Consider the following 17,955-nt stretch of genomic DNA (forward strand, 5'->3'; position numbering starts at 1 on the left):
GAGGTTTCATATTGTAAAGGTGTTCAGATGTCATCAACTCCTGTTGTTCCAAAGGATAAAAGACAGATAACCATAAATTTCTGCATTAGCTGAGGGAATATTCTAGGTAAAGCAGAAATTAACCTTCAGAAAACTAACAACAAAATATCTCACCCAAGGCACAATATAAATTGATGCCAAATCACAACCAAGGGCACCAAAAGGTGTCCAGCACATTTTAATACCAGGTTTTAAATAACAGAGGTTGACAAATTCAGAGGTGAAAAGGAAAAAAACCAGCTCAAGCTTTTTTTCCCTATATCAATATTCTTTGTGAAGCACCAAAAATATACAAATAATAAAAAGAAGCGAGCATTGCAGCCATTCAATTTCTAGTTTCTCTGTAGGCAGAGGCAATTAAGAAATCAGTTTTCTAAAAAATTGAGTGAATGTCAAGATTTTCAAAGCAAGCATGAAGGTTTTATTTTTTCCTTTTTAGGACACCTGTCTTGGACGAAAACAGAGTGGGTCTCCTTTTCAGATGGTTGAATATCTGTATCAGAACAGCAGTATTATTTAAGATCTATATGCAGAGCAGCTTTTTTGTTGGGACACAAAAAGATATGTAAGACAAAGGGGAAATAAACCCCAAACACATCTGGCAGCAGTTCTACAGAAGGAAGTTAAGTGTTACAAAAGACAGCTCGTAGCAATACATTGTGCCACCCTGTCAATGTGGTAAATGCAGAATCTGCACTAAGTGCACATCTAAGTCATGTCCAGGGTAGATGGGTCTGTATCTACTGCCGGCTCTTCTGAGCAATCCCGAAGGAATCATCCCAGCCTGAAGGATACACTTTTTCTGATGCCTTAAGCCACAGTCAGGTCAATGTTCCCTCTATGGTTCTGGTCATCCCATGTGACAAGTCAAACAGTGAAAAAAAAAAGTACATTTGAATTTACTTCTTTTTAATGCGAAACTAAAACTCCTAGAATAAATCAGATTTATATTCCACATGTTCTGCAAGCCACACAGACACAGATATTCCTGTTCTACTGAAGCCTGCTGCTTTTCCAGAGCACAATGTGCAGTACTTGTCTTAATTCTCTCTCTTCCCCCTCACAGGGCAAGGCCAGTAACTGCCTATGCTTTTATGCTGCACTATCCAGACCAGCCCTGCTGTGACAATTCTGAAACATGTGAAGAAGCGCCAGGAGCTTAACACAATCCACCCAGAGAAACAGAGAGGATATGAAGACAAGTTAAAAAGCTGGAACTGTCCAAATAGGAGTAAGGCTGAATGATGCCCAAACCAGGCACAGAGCAAATAAACCTGGCTTTCCTAGATTCATTTATTTTCCTAAAGAGCTGGACAATAAATTAGAAAAGAAAGTGTGACCATGATGTAGGAAGACAGGAAAAAAAAAAAAAAGACAGCTGCCAAGAAGTCTCTAGAAACTGATTTTCCACTAAGGAAGTAATAAGTATTTGGAATCACCTGTAAGATTTTTCAAACAAATTCACTGAAACATCCAAGTGTCATAGGAATTACATTTTTCAAAGGATATACAGTAAGTGAGGGAGGAAATTACATATTGAAGGGATTTTTTCCTTTTAATTCTTCAAATTTTACTTCAGAGACAGAAATACACTCATACATACAGGAAAATATCCTTTTCCTCTTAGACATCCTAAATCACATTCAGTGGACAGGTTATGGGCATACAGACCTACTGTGAAGGTACAGAAGAGGAGAAGGAAACTCTGACCTTTATTTCACTACTTGGTTTGCTTAAGGCAAGAGCTTCTGACACAAATAGTCACATCTTTGGCCTCAAAGCATAAATACTAACCAAAAATCACCACAAAAGACACTGCAGCATGGACCAGTCCTAGTTTTAAGAACCACCAGCAGGCTCCAGAAAATTTAAGAAGTTAGTAACAACTATTCAAAATCTTGGCTCAAAACGCATTTTCCACATTTTTCCCTAATTGCTTCATTTCAGTGTGGTGGAGCACATCTTCTCACGTGATCAGTGGCGTGGAACAAACTCTCAGGGGGCCCAGGTTCGGGTGGCCTCCTGCAGCAGGATCAGACCAACCTGAGACAATACCCAAGGGAGGATTTTGACAGCTGCTGCAAGGAAGACAACAATTCACACATGAAAACAATTTCAGTGAAGTTGTGATAACCCCATTGCAGGTGAGCACTGCTCACATTGTCCCCAGTGAGTGTTGGGATGCCGTCCCCAGAATGCTGGAGGTTGTGCTTGTCACTGCCTGCTACCTTGTCTGCTTCTGAGTCACTTAGCTGAGCTTGATTTTTTTATTCATCTCTAATCAGTGGACAAATTCCAAATTTACACCAACAGGAAAACTAGGCTTCATTTATTTGTTAATATCCCTTACTTCTGCTCAAGTTTTGCACTCCATGACAAAATAAAATAAACAAAAAACAGCTTTATCTCACCTAAACTGCTATGAGACATGACAGCAAATATGTCAGTCTCATAACCCAACACCACATGTATCTGTCTTTCCTTGCCATAAATTTCTGCTCGAGCAGCAGGAATATGACAGCTGTACCATGCACTGGCATATTCGCAACACTGAACCTCTCCAGAGTAGCTTGATGAAGGGATGAAATCTCCATACCCCTCAGTGAAACAAAGCCAGCAAGGGAAATAAATCCCCAAGTGCCTTGGTGACTAACAGCCCTCTGCACAGTTTGGTGGATAAATACTGCAGGGGAGCAGGAGGGAGCAGAGCTTGCAAACTGCAGCCTCTGTTGTCCTTCTGGAACTCTGCTACTTTATGACTTCCAAATAGCAAGAAAATTGACTGCAGCTACAGGGTGAATTGCTGCTTTCCCACACATACACTATATATTCATGCTATATTCTGCAATATTTGTCAACAGGAACGGGGGATTTTCTTTTATTTCAAGACTAATCTTTGAAGTAAATAACGGAGGGAGAGGGGAATTGCAATCTTGAAAGAATCACTTACCCTTAACATCTCCTGATTTCCAAGTATCCTACACAGACAGCAGCCCTGGGACCTCCTTAACCCACCAGACTCCCAAAATACAATTTTTTTAAAATGTATAAAATACGTAGGGAACTCACTGTGTTTTGTTAGTGGGAATCTTGCCTTTCCTACTTCTTATATATACCCTCCTCACACATTGTAATCACACAGGCAGTAGTTGATCAAAATATCTTTAGGTCTTTTTGCAATCTTTGAAACTATCCCATACGCATTGGTGGCAGAGGTCCCTGAAGCCCCGTTCCTCCCCCACTGCTAAATCACTAGTCTTGGTACATGCTATTCAGAGTATCAATTGACTTTTCCTGTTTAAATTGCTACACCTAACCCAGGATCTCCAAATTGCCCTTGTCTTTTAAAATATTTATTCTTACTAGCAATGTAACCAAGGACTTGGAAATTTAGTAATACGCTGAGCTGGCTCTATCATAAATATCTACACCAGAGACAGGAATATCGAATAGGATAAACAGGAGGGGCATTGCATGAGGGACCCTATCTGCTTTCATCCCACAGAGAAGTGAATAAATAGTGATCTGGACCACCTTTGTGACAAGCAAAAACTCTTAAAGGTATTATAAAATCACAGAATTGCTTAGGTTGAAAAAGACCTTTAAGATCAAGTCCAATGGTGACCCTGCACTGCCAAGGCCACCACTAAACTGTTCCTAAGCAACACATCTGCACATCTTTTAAACACCTTCAGAGATGGTGACTCCACCACTTCCCAGGGCAGCCAGTTCCAACGCTTGACAACCCTTTTGGTGAGGAAATTTTCCCTAATATCCAATCTAAACCTTCCCTGATGGAACTTGAAATCATTTTCTCTTGTCCTATCACTTGTTACTCCGGAGAAGAGACTGATTCCAGTCTTGCTACAACCTCCTTTCAGGTAGTTGTATAGAGTTAGGGTTGGGGTTTTTTGGGGGGGTGGGGGAGGAGTAAACTTTGTTAGCTGTTTTCTTAACTGACTATCAATAGAAACACTTAAAAATTCAAAATTCATTGGGACCACTTGGATTTAAACATTTCTACAAAATACTGGCAATTCATAAATTTGAGATATGTGGTTCATGGATCAAAATAAATCATCCTTACGGACATCTTTCCACAAGGAATTGTGTCCACAGAGAGAAACATTGCTTCTGAAGGTTTACATGAGCTTCAGATGCCAGTACATAAAGCATAAAAGTGCATCCATCACATAAGGGATAACCCAACCAGCGCATCCACAAGGGAATCACATACAATTCCACTGGTTGTGTCCCCACCAGTCCTCACAAGCTGGCTCAGGAGCAGACCCAAGTCCAACACAGGTGTAGATCTCTCTGTCTGCTCCCTATTTGCAGAAGTTTCCCCCAGGAACTGCCTGGAAAAACTCCTGCAAGAAGCCAAAAAACACTCCGCTGTGTCCTCCTCATACCCCTAAACCCACATCTCTCTCATGCTGAAACCACGCCAAAAGGCCAGGCACACTCGTGCAGATCCAAGTGATCCCATAAGCTCCAAGATATGGACCTCATCTTCCCCTAGTAACAAATCTGCAGATTCACTGAAATACTACATGGCAACTGGTTTTACTGGTTGGTGTTCCCATAATGCAAGGGCGTGCTCAACTCCAGGTAAAATTCCTCCAGCTGAATTATTCCAACTTTGGAGAAACACAGACATAACCCCAGCCCTGCCAGCACTCAGAAACAAAAATAAGACAAATCTGTGTTAAAGTGCATCATTATTCAGTGAGTGGAGACATTAACATGCAGACAAGACAGAAAGAGAGGGAAGAGGCCACTCCATCAGAGCACCCATCAATCACTGTGGCACTAACAGAGCTGACAGCTCCATTAACTCTGGCACATGCAGGTCGTAGGCTTGCTTGTTTGTTTGTTAATATATTAGCAAAACACATTTTAAACAAAAATATTAAAGCATGGAAATTAACAGAACGGTTTTTTAGAAGATGCTTAATGAACTAGTTGGAGGAGCAGGGGTGAACAAGGAGTTTCCAGTAAAACTTTCTCTTCACTATGAAATATGGCTTTGACTCAACAAAATAATGACGGAGGGTGTCTTTTGTTCTCAGAGAAAATGTAGTCTTTTTGCTGGAGAACATACAGCACTCATGAGCTAATGATTTCTACTCTAATTTTCTGGCAAGTTTTCAAACAATTTTCTCAGTTATTAGTGTTTTTTGTCCAACATGTCAAATTACCTGGTTTTCTTTTTTCAACAAAAGCTGAAGAGGTTTCTCCTGGAACCATCAATATACATAGACATTTTTATTGTTACCACCAAAATTTTCAGGATGAGATTATGTGGAGACCATTGCACTACTGGGATGCAGAGACAGTGTGGAAAATGCATGGGAAATGGTAAGTGAAACAGCCTGCATACCATGAAATTGGACAGAAATTCTACAAATAAAAGACAGTTGTTGCAGAAAAGTGGTGTTTAAGGTTGAAGGTAGCCAATTCCAGCTCAAGCCATGAGCTCACAGGGTCCTAGCCTCCAGGCAGGTACATGATTTGAAGGAGACCAGACAGACTGCTACAAATGCCAAGTATTCCCAGAAAACACAACGAAATCATAGCAAAAGCATCTGGGATGCAGCTTTTCCTGTGTGTTTGTGTCAGTCAAGCTCGTTTCCAGATATGCTGATAAACTGTCATGCACAGAGGTTTCCAAAATGCTGAAGACAGCCTGTAGGCTGCATGTAGACTTGTTTCTCTATATAGCACAGCAAGCAGGAGAGCCTGGACAGGGAGCATGTACTCATGACACAGGAGAAATTTTAAATTTGCCAAGTGCAACCACCTGAGGCCACACTGTGTTCTGGGATAGCTCAGCCCCACTGATAGCTGAGCACTGTCATGGGATTTTGCATCCCACTCCTTCAGGTATAAATAACTCCCCAGACTGCACAGCAGTGGAGTTGGCCCTTTGGGTTGGACTTGTGGCTGTTGCCTCAGGCTACAGCCCTGTGTGAGTGTGTACACAAGGAACTGTGCTTCCAGTATGAATCAAGTTATTTCTTCTCATATGAATAATGCTTATTGACAAAATGACTGGGTTTTAAAGATTACAACAAAAGTAAAACCAACAAAAACAAGCTGATGGGCTGAGATGAAAGATAGTATATTTCTTCTTTGAAGGACAAGCATATAATGCATTCAATGACCCAGAAAAACATACTGCAACATCTAGGTCTGTTTGTTACAAATAAATGTCAAGAGACATGAAAGAAGGAGAGGTCAAGTCTTCACCTAAGACAGCCAGAGGAAACACTGCCTTTCACTGGGAATGCATTTTGAAATAATTCCCAACAAAAGAAAGTCTTTTCTTTCCAGTTATCATCAGCTTGAGGGCTAGAGGACATGAAGCTGTCACAAGTCACCATCAACACACCTGCAACACACACCAGATGGGATTACTGAAGGCAATGAAAAGGGCCCTGGTGTTTGGGGGCTCCCCATCCAGTGGCCCAGCCAGCTCTCTTCACCACCATGCACACACCCCTCCCTGCAGCAGGACTTCCTCCACTTGTTTATTTGGATGATCAACTCTCCTGAACGAGCCTGTGCACCAAAACAGGATTCTCCTATTGTTGCCTCCACAGGAAACTGAAAGAGGTCCCATGATGGCAAGAACACAGTGCCCTGGTTGGGAGCTAGACCACAGCACTCAGTGTGTGTGCTATGGGAACAAGGGGATTGTGTCTCCTGGGAAGGGAAGACAGGGTGAAAAGATGCTTTTTATATAGCTGAGGATATCTTGGAAATATCTAATGACAAGTGACAGAGAGTGGTGGCTTGTTGTGCAGATAGGTCACAGCATGTGGACATGACCTGCATAACCAATGCCAATGGGTTCCCTAAGGGGAAAGAAAAAGCATCCATACTTTCAGCAGGCCTAACTCTGGTCTCACATGCAAAGATGCTAAACCAGAGTAATTGAGTCATAGCCCAGCAGAAATCAATGAGATCACTGTCAAGTCCTGTGTCAAACACATACACTTACAAACTTGCCCAAGACAAAGTTCCAGAGATTTTCATACTATCCCCTCTGAACTAAAATCTTTAATGTTTTCACTCAGTTTCTGCAGAAAGCCTTGCTATATCTGCCCCTTATTAGTACATTTAGAATGCTGTGAAAACCCATAGAGCACCTCTCATGTCAAGACTACACACATGTCAGTCATGTGCATAAACATCTGAAAAACACTGCTGTTATCCAGAAAATACTGCCTGGGTAGCAGCTTCCTTTCAGCACAGTTTAGTAGAACCTTGAAGTTGCTTTAAATTGCCTGTAGGTTTAAAACCAGCCACTACCAGTATGTTCCCTTGAGCAGGAACATACATCTACAATAGGTGGCATCGGGCTGCAAACTGCTCATCAGAGGCCAAACCTGGGAAACATCAGCTGCACTTTTAGCCCTTCGACTATTTAATGATTTCCTATAAACAAGACTATTGTCGAGGACAACAGTCAGGGCTCGGCCTGTGGTCCAGCTCCCATCTCGGCTCAGCAGAGCTGTGTTACTGCCCCCTCCAATCTGTCACTATGTCTGCACGCAGTCGCTCCCTAACCCGGTTGTGTCAAAATGATCCAGGTTGCCTTACTATTTAAAAGCATGGAGGGTTTTCTTTAACCCAGATCACTCTGACTGATTTGGGTTAGAGAAGGACTGCACGTGCAGCTACGCCTGCAGATACCAACCCTGCAGCAGTGGGGACAGGGCCCAGCCACTTTGAGCCTGGCTTGGGTTCAAAGCCTTCGAACACAGTTCAGCTGCAAGCCAAATAGCACATCTGGCCACAGCTGTAGATACTGTTCAGGAAAAAAAAATGGCAAACGAGGCTGCATTCAGTGTCACAGATGAACTATGGAGTGTAAAAATTTAGGGTATGATTCACAGGAAACACTACTCAGCTTCAGATTCCATTATCACAATTAAAAAAGAACCCCCACCATTCTGGTACCAGTGGTCTTCATTTGTCAACTAAATTCTTCATTTTAGGGTGACTAGAATAGACTTGTTAATACTACACAGCCACATGCAGAGATAGGCATCCCACAGTAATTCAATCACCTCTCAAACTAGAGCTAAGTGTGTATTTATTTCAGCCAACCCAACTCCAGAAAAGTGAATTTTAAAATGGAAGCACACTGGAAGAGCTGAGAAGCTTCTCTCCCACAAGCAAAACCTCAGGTGTTACCTGTATGGTAGCAAGGTGGCTGAGATCTTTCTCCCTCTATGCTGGCCACTGTTATGCACATCAGAGCCCTTGTTTGGCTCCCCAGGCATGGCCAGAACTCACCAAGGGACTCGTGCAGATATAATCCACAACTCAGAGTGGGAGACCAACAGTTTTGCACACTTCTTTTGTTCAACTGCAAGAGCCATCAGGCTCGTGACCAGGACCACATTCAAGTCAATGTCAAAATAGCAAGACTCCAAGAATCTGTTGCCCAAGTTTCTTACCTAGGCATTCCATCCCAAATCATCCTCCAACAATCTCTGCTACCAGCCTAACATGAGAGTCAGATCATGTCCTGCTGGCTAACATAGCTCTAAAATGGGAAATGATATTTTCTTGTTTCACAGAAGTTTGGTTAGACTGAACATATTTGGCTTTGTAAAATACATCAAGATCCAGAGATGAAAGATGCTGCTTAGGTGCAAAATACTAAATGTTTCTCTTTAGTTAAGAACAGAGGGTCTAGTAATCCAAAATTTGTTTGGGGATATTCTGGAGGATTAGGCTCTTCAGATTCATTCAAAAAAAGGAGAAAAACTGGTTGCACATATGCTTCATCATAAAAGTATTTATCTGACACGCAGCCAAAACCATTTTATCTATGTAAGCAATCTTTAAACACTGCAGAATGCATTCACTGCTTTCATTACCAGATTACTTTTTAAGAGTTCAGCAGGTAATTGAAGTTCCAAATGTCCTAAACTGGTTTGGCAATGGATTTCTTAGTGGACTTGCTATCCAAGAACTTTAGAGGGAAAAAAATCAGCTGGATACTAAATATATACCCTAAAATAAGATGGATTCAAATTACACTAAGGAGCAGACTTTTAAAGAGCGAGAACATTTTAAATGAAGAGTAAAGCTCTGCTCGGAGGATGTTCCATGATGTTGAAGCTTCAACTCATACAAAACCACAGAGCAAAAAGTTCTGTGAATTTTTCAGGGACATTATGTTGGCCTAAATCTGTTCCTACTGAACTCAAAGGCTGTTAATTTTGACAGAAAACTAATTAGGACAACGCTGTCCCATATACTTTGCACTACTAGCAAATGCTTGTTAAAAACAGAGGGCTCTAGAGCATTTTTCCTAGATAAAAACGATTTTGTTTATTACTTTTCCAATTCACTCAGCAGGAACAGTGAAAGGAACGAGCCTCACTCTGCTCCACACACCCAGCTGCCGTGCACCCACCCTGCACTGGGGCACTCGGGGGCAGGGCAGGAGGGTGATGAGCAGCAGGAAGCCTGCAGGCTGGCCAGGCGGCTCCAGGGGTCTAATGAGGACTCTTGCCCCAGCTACATCAATAGCTCTTGGCAAACCATTTTCTGCCTCAGTTCCTCACATTTATGCAGCGGAGATGATGACAGCGCTCTCTGTTAATAACTGTTATATGCACTGCTTTAAGTGCTATTATTTTATAGAGCTTTTTATCCACAGCCAATTACCCAATTCTCAGAGGGAAACTGAGGCACTGAGCAATGCTAACTGCTTAATGTCATCCAGTAGGCCACAGCAGAAGTAGGACCTTCCTCTCCATAATTTTACATTATCCTCTAAACTTATCTACAACCTTGATACTCCAAGGTGAAAATTAGCTTGCTGTTTGTCCAGCACTGTCAGATGTTTGCTTCTGCTAACACTGCTGTTTGCAGCCTGGCTTGTTGTTACTGTTGTTCCTGCAGAGAAAGCACAATATTAGATTTGTAAAATCACGCTGTATGGGAAGACACTGTGATAGCAAATGCAGGATTATGGTCTCACTGCAGGCTCTAGCAGCAGGGAAAGCCAGTGATGATGTGGGTTGCTCATGGTCTAACATGAGGAGTTTTAATGATGACAAGAGGAACACAGAATAACGAGACCAAGGGTTTTGCTTTTCACAGCAGCAATCTTTTCTCCTAGGATTACTCCAAGGCAAAAAAAAATCCTTGTTCTGCAATGGATCAGTTTACACAGCAAGGGGATAACTGATATTTAAGATGAACAAGAATAATTGAGGAACCTTCTGGTCTGACACATACCCCGAAGAGAGCAGAAAAGGTGAAATGCATAAAATTAAAAGCCTGGATTCCCATATACAAATTATGGTTCCCACCCAAAAAGGCACAACTGTTTCACCTCATGGGGATGTAACACTCTTTCTTGCTTTATGCCTGCTTAATGCCTTGCTTCTGAGGCATTTCTATTGCAACATTGCTGCTTGTAAATATAACTTGGGGATACCTACAACTTTAGGATGAACATTTCTGGCTGCACCGAAATGCACTGACACCAGGAGAGTAAACAGTCAGGAGTCTCAATCTGTCTGTCAGATAAAGTATGCCAGGCTTTACCTACAGGAGCCTCGGGAAAGTTACAGATGCAGAAGCTCAAGAGCTCTTGTCAGAAGAACTTGTAATTCCGCTGCTGCACCCTAATTTAACACTATATGAACACAACGCATGAAGAAGCAGAAGAGGGCTGAGATGTTGGGAACTCAACTCCAGTCAGCACCAGAAAAAGCACTCACTGATTTGGGATGCTGGAGACACCCAGAGCCTGCCTTCCCCCATCTTTGCATAGAGCAGGTGTTCACTCACAAGCCTCTTATCAAGCAGCATAAGTAGGAAAGTTCTGTCTGACCGACACGTGGTACTTAACAATTTATAAACTTCTTTAATAACAATAACATCATTGTGGAACAGCATTTTACAGCTCCTCTCGTGCTGCAGACGGCAGCGCACTTGGCCGTCTGAAACAGCGAGCTGTGACGTGCTGGAGCCACGCGCAGCTGGGCAGGAAGAGCCGAGGATCCAAGGAGGTTTCCTTCAGGCAGGCAGGCTGGGCCGTGACGCAGGGGAAGCCCGTGTGTTCCCGGACGGCTTCAGTAGCAGCCGGGAAGGATGGGGTGCCTGGACACGGTGTCTGCATGTGCTGTTCCCGACACAGAGCTGCCAGGGACAGTGTTTGTTTTACCTTGACTAGAGGAAGGGAGGTTATGCAAAAACAGCAGAGGGGCTAAGAATAATATGATCTTCACCCTGAAGCCCTATGGAAGAATCACAGATACAAATTACCTCTCAATAATTAAGTGCAGCAATTCATACAGTCAAATTCAGCAACTACTCATGCACACCAGCATTGCAAAGCATAACCTCAGAGCTGTTAATGTAGAAAAGAGCAGAAATGTAGAAAAGCAAGACAACATAACTATATCAAGAGGAATCTGGTCAGGATACAGAAATGCAGCCTTTCTCTATAGAAATTGCTTGGGGAATACCTTAGTTGCACCAACAGCTTCAAAACCATGAGCTTCAAGTCTTAACTTAAAAAAAAAAAGTGCCTTTTTAATATCTAGGTGACTCTTGGGGGCTCAAATGGATGAGTGCCAACAACAGAGCCATCAGCACCGACTCATCCATGCAGGCTTTCCATCTAAAAATCTCAGTTGTCAGAAGAGTCCCAGCAGGACTTCAGAATGAAAAAAACCCCATGACAAGTCCTAAAGTTCCAAATTAACATATTCATTTACTTATCCATGTATAAAAGTGTGTCACTTAGACAGCTTTCTTGGGCGTCAATACCTAATTCAAAACCATCCATTACAGTTTTCCCATTTGTTTCTGGATTGAGAATAAACTCAAGTTACTTCAGCACAATTAAAATACTGTGTAGAATTACACAATAGAAATATTGAGACAGTTTCAAGACACTGAATACAAGGTTTATATTCACTCCTACATGCTGAATGCCTCCTACAAGGAAGTACAAGCCCAGGCTGTTGCCCACCAAAATCCCACAGTAAAGCTCCCGTGCCACTGACAGTAAGAGGAGCTCTGCAAAGATCTGTCCAGACAAGGCATCAGGGACTGATGCTGCAACTGCCTGCGGTTTTCTGGATCAAGGTTGTTCAAGTTTCTTTTTCTGTAGTTGAGAGGTTTGCATGTTTGGTGTTTTAACATCTTAATACAGTACCTATATCTGTAACTCTATAGCAAAGTTAAGGATGAATCTTATGTAAACTCTTGCATAAACTCTTTGGTCAAGGAGGATTTTTAAATAATTTTTTAAGATAATCAAAAGAAATGTAAAAGTGTTTCACAAAAGGTGACAGCCCCAACTCCAGACTTCCACTCCTTGAAGGGAAACAGGACAGCCAAGAAACTGCAATGTAACAAGTATAGTTTTACTTTCTTCAGCCAAAGATCTGCAGTTTTCCACTATCGACACACAGGACAAGCAGGATTGGGATTTACTGTCTGATACAGAAAGCAAACAGGATTCCAATGGTAAAACAGCACACAGTGACACTCCTGTGGGTCCAGGCTGCAGCAGCTTAACACGTGGGTGCTCAACAGCAGTTCAAATCAGGTCATAAAATCCAATTCATCAAAATAACCTTTTAAAAATAGATTGCTACAGTTGGTTTCCTCTGAAACTGAACTGCTTCAGGCTCCTGCCTGAGCCACCGTTTGCAGGGTGTTTGCACACCAGTAGGAAAAGTAATAACTAGAGAGGTTTTAATGCAGTTTCTGGAACAGCTCTCAGGGAAAATACATACATAGATTGGAAGTGCAAAAAGGAAGTCAGGAGAGGAGATCCCTTCAGAAGTCATTAGCTGCAGCTGTTAACATAGCTGCATGTCAGATTAAAAAAAAAAAAAAAAAATTAAAGAAAAAAAAGAGCTCACAGTCCTGCTTTGTTTACCTGTGCTCTTTGCACACCTGCCACTTAGGCATCCTTAGTGTGCCCTCCACGCTCTCCTATTAGTTTCAAGATTTTTATTTTAATCTGTAAAAGATTCTGTCTTGACCACTTGACGTTAAAACTATTTTGCGCACAAACTGAGGTCATGGTGCATCCCAGGACAAGAGGAAAAGAACAGACAGACTCCCCCTATAGCACTCTCATTCAGTAAAAGTTGGAGGCCCATTTGGATTGGGGACATCTAGAAAACAGAGCCAAGGAATGGGTTTGCTACTTCTCCAATCTTCCAGGTATACATGAGTCAAACAAAGACTTTGCTGGGGACCTGCAGCCAGTAAAAAGTAAGGGCTATGGTCTGGACTAAGGAGCAATGGAGGGGCAGTAGAATTGGATCTGGCTGAGATGGAGTTAACTTTCCCCATAAAATCATAGAATTGTGAAGTTTGGAAAAGATCTCTAAGATCATAAATTTCAACCATCAACCTAGCACCACCAAAATGTTCACCACAAAATCATGTCCTCAAGTGTCAAAGCCACACATCTTCTAAATCCCGCCAGGGATGGTGACTCCACCACTTCCCTGGGCAGCCTGTTCCAACCCTTTCAGTGAAGAAATTTTTCCTAATATCTAATCTAAACTTCTCCTGCTACAACTTGAAGCCATTTACTCTCATCCTGGGAGAAGACACCAGCTCTCACCTTGCTACAACCTCCTGTCAGGTCATTGTAGAGAGCAATGTCTCCTCTGAGGCTCCTTTTCTCCAGGCTAAACAGCTCCCTCAGCTGCTCCTCATCAGACTTGTGCTCCAGACCCTTCCCCAGCTCTGTTGCCCTTCTCTGGACATGCTCCAGCACCTCAAAGTCTTTCTGGTTGTGAGGGGCCCAAAACTGAACACAGGATTTGTGGTGCCTCAACAGTGCCGAGCACAGGGGGACAGTCACTGCCCTGGGCCTGCTGGACACACTATTGCTGATACAAGCCAGGATGCCACTGGCCTTCTTGGCCACCAGGGCACACACTGGCTCACAGCAGCCCTCACAGTGCTGTGCTTTGTACTGGTAACTAGAAAGGTGTTGATAACACACCAGTGTTTGGGCTACTACTGAGCAGTGCTCACAGCACCAGCACTGTCTCTCCAACATTCCCTGTCTCTCCAGTAGGCTGGGGGTGGGCAAGATCTTGAGAAGGGATGTAGCCAGGACAGCTGACCCAAATGAACCAAAGGAGTATTCCATACCGTATGATGTCTGCTCAGCAATAAACAGTAAGAGAAAGGAGGAAGAAGGGGGGTAATTTGTTATTTATGATGCCTGTCTTTTGAAGCAACTGCTATGTGCACTGAAGCCCTGCTTCCCAGGAAGTACATTGCCTGCTGATGGGAAGTAGAGATGAAAATATTTGGTTTTCCTTTGCTTCCACATGCAACCTTTGCTTTTTCTTTATTAATCTGCCTTTACCTTGATCCCTTAAAGGTTTTTTCCCATCTTGTTTTCTTCTCCCTCACCTACTGAGGAGTGGAGTGATAGAATGGCCGGATGGGCACCAGCCAAGGTCAACCTGCCACAGGCATTTGCAGGGGCAAGAGAGCTCCCACACGAATCTCTACAGCCCTCAGGCTGGTGATCACTGCCTGTACTACACCTCCCACAGCTTCTGTCTCTAAAGATAACTTCCAAAGAGGAAACTTTCCTTTGTCTATATATTCCCAAAGGAAGATGTAACATGACTGTCTGTTTCTTGTCAGTGGGAAAATTACTCTTTGGAGCAGCACCTAATTAGAACTCTTTGCAGCTGCCTCATTCACATGTTACATGGGGAGCATTACTCTCCCCATGTAAACGCAGGTGGTGTGTGCAATCAGTTGGTACTCTTCAGAAGGCCATTCTACCCTGGATAATGCCATGTTAAGCAAATGGCCCTGTTTGGAATAGCAAGACACAGGTTTTACATTTGCGAGATATATTCCAAGAGGAAAAAGTATGAGGAAAAATGAGGCCAAGAAAAGGAAATCATATACTATGGTTATAGCTCTATTAAATTCGGCTGTGTGGAACCAGTCAGGAGGCACCTTCCCATGCCCCAAGGAACTAACGTGCCCATGAGAGACATCCACAGCAGAAACTTCCTGGCACAGTGGTTGGCTCTGCAGCAACAGGGAATCTGGCACTTGTAAATGACAACAAAGCAGAATCAGAGCTGTAAATGGCTCCTGACAGCATTCTCTTCATGGAGAGATCTCTGCAAAATATGGAATATATTAGCAAACCTGGGCTGGAAAGCAAAGCATTCTTAGGTAGGTGGAACTTTTTAATAGCATGTCATTAAATCTCTCTTACATTTAGCATTTAATAGATTTAACTTTCACAGCAGCATGCTCATTACAAAAAGGGCACAGGGGACCTTACCAAATAGTGAGCAGAACACACCCAGAGCCCAAGTGCCTCATTGTCAGCATTTGGGTACCACAGTGATGAGCAAAATCATCTGGATGTCTTAACACATTACATTGGAAATATCCTTACTCTGCTACTAGTCTTCTTTGGCCCCATCCCCACACGAGTCTGACAGCTGAACACAGGCCAAAATTTCTGCCTGTGTAAATTACTGTAGCTCCTCTGCTGTCACTGGCATCAGGCCATTTTTTATACCAGCTGTAGTTCTGACCTACGTATATTTAAAAATATGGTCAGTGTAATAAAAATCTTAAGACCATTTGACTTCTTGGTGTGGACATAGGCAAGGTGTGTTAATCTCATTTCCAGGACTAAGGCCAAGATGTACAACCTGTCTGAAGTAGGTCACCTGCATCCATATATAGGCACCCATATCAAGTGGTTTAAGAAGAGCCAAGTGTTTGCACATCTCTCTGATTTCACTTGTCACTTCAGCCATGACTTTTGACAATCCTACAGTAGAAAAGGATTGGTGTGCTTTTCCTGGCCTGTGCCCTACCAACAGAAGGTAAAGCCATGCAGCTTCGTCAGGATCTGCTCCACCCCCAGGACACGGGTTTTTCAAGAACACAAAGTCCACACAAACTCAAGAAAACCACTTACTACAGCTTTGTGCCTGATTATCCCTTTTTATAGATGAGATCTCCCTATTCTACACAAAGGCTGTGACACTTAAAATGTTCTGAAATGCTGCACTAATTCTGTGTATTACTTCTAATTCCTGTTATCTCCATTACTACTGCACACCAAGGGGAGCTGAGAATAGCTGAGCCAAGCAAAGAAATTATTGTTCATTGTGCACATCTTGAGCACTTCCTGATTTTGGAGGTGGATGCTACAGAAACTTGTCCTTTGACTACCCAAAGAAGAACCTGCCAGTCATTGGTTTTGAGGTATTGCAAATGAGCATCATAAAGCTCCCAGGCTGAAACATGATGGAGTTGAAAAATACTGGAATTAGTCCCTATCACAGCAGCCAGGTCTGAGCTGCTAGTTACACCTTACTGCACAGCTCAATGAGGAAGTCAATCAGCTTTAAAAAAAAAAAAAAATCTTTTCCCATTATATGGGCTTACATGTTGGGCAGTGTCATTTTTACAGACTCCCATTACCACACGGAGCAGTTTCAATAGGTCTAAACTCATCCAACCAACAGGGTTTCCCCTCTGCTCAGTTTTAGTACCAGAGACAGTGTTAACAACTTTCTCCTGGCCTCAAATAGTTCAAGACCATCTCATTAGGGATTTGACAAATAACCTGAAGCACCAGACAGATTACAGACTAACAGGCACCTGTAAGAGATAGCTGACCTATTTAACACCCCAGCTAACTTTTGAGCAGGACTGAGTTGAATAGGAGCAAGCTGTTAACTGGAGATTCACACACCATAGATCTAAGTCCTCCAAACTCACACGATCATTACTATTTACCCGGTAGGCCTGACTTGCTCCTTAAGACTAAATTTATCTGAATGCTTCAGACTGACTCAATTAACATCACTCCTGAACTCCCTGCCTCAGCACAGAAAAGCAGAGCAGGAAAGTTAAATTGCTGTGAACAGAGTGGCAGTCAAGTCCAAGGAGGTTGGCTCTTCATGACATATTTCTGTGAACAAGATGCATTAAATGTGAAGCAGAACACCCAAGGATTCTGGCTCTGTGTCTTTGCTTCATACGGAAATGCCTCCTCTTCGCAGCATCAAAGCAAGACAGGCAGTTGGTGCATCACTATTAAAAGACTGCAGTGTGATAATAACAGTCTTCAATGGTATGGGACATCTCCTAGAAGAGAAAACCTTGTTATTTTTCCTGTGCTTTGCAGTACCTCCTACGGCTGCTTTCCTCAGCCTAAGCATGGTACGTGCACAGGTTTTGCCTGTTCCCTGCTTTCACTGTGTACCCAGAGAGTCTTTCAATTTTTTCTCTAAAAAAAACCCCTAGTTTTGGCTTTCCATCCCAAAAGCTACAACTCTAATCAAACATATTGTTGTCTTATTTCTGTGATTTCCTCTGGCTTCTGACCTTTCCCATACTGACATCACCTGTTTCCCTTCCAAAGAGGATGCAGACTCTGATCCCTTTCTCAGCCAAGTGCCCTCCTGTTCTGAAGTGCTCTGCGACGTAACTTTGTGGCACTCTTCCATGGTTTCCCTACAGGCTTCTCATTTCTTCCCTGTTTTTCTGCTAGTACCTTATTCTCAGCCATTCCCTCTGCTCCACACCCAGTGTTAGACTCTGTAACTCCTCTAGCTTGTCCTTCAGATATGTTTAAAAACAAAGCAAAGTAAAACATGAGTCTTTGGTTAAAGAAATTCACAATCCACTTGACAGCTTTTATCATAAGCACTCAATGGCAAGGACCATATTTTTGTTCAGTGTTTCCAGGGCATCTGCTTCAGAAGAAACTAATCAGTGACTGACAATAATACAAATAATAAACCCTGGTAAAGAATCATCATAACATGACAGTATCACAGACCCTATAAGAAGACTGCCCAATTCAAAGTTTTATTTGCATTCACTCAGAAT

This window comes from Manacus vitellinus, unplaced genomic scaffold (assembly GCF_001715985.3).
Source record: "Manacus vitellinus isolate BGI_N305 unplaced genomic scaffold, ASM171598v3 scaffold_22_pilon, whole genome shotgun sequence".
Taxonomy (NCBI): Eukaryota; Metazoa; Chordata; class Aves; order Passeriformes; family Pipridae; genus Manacus; species Manacus vitellinus.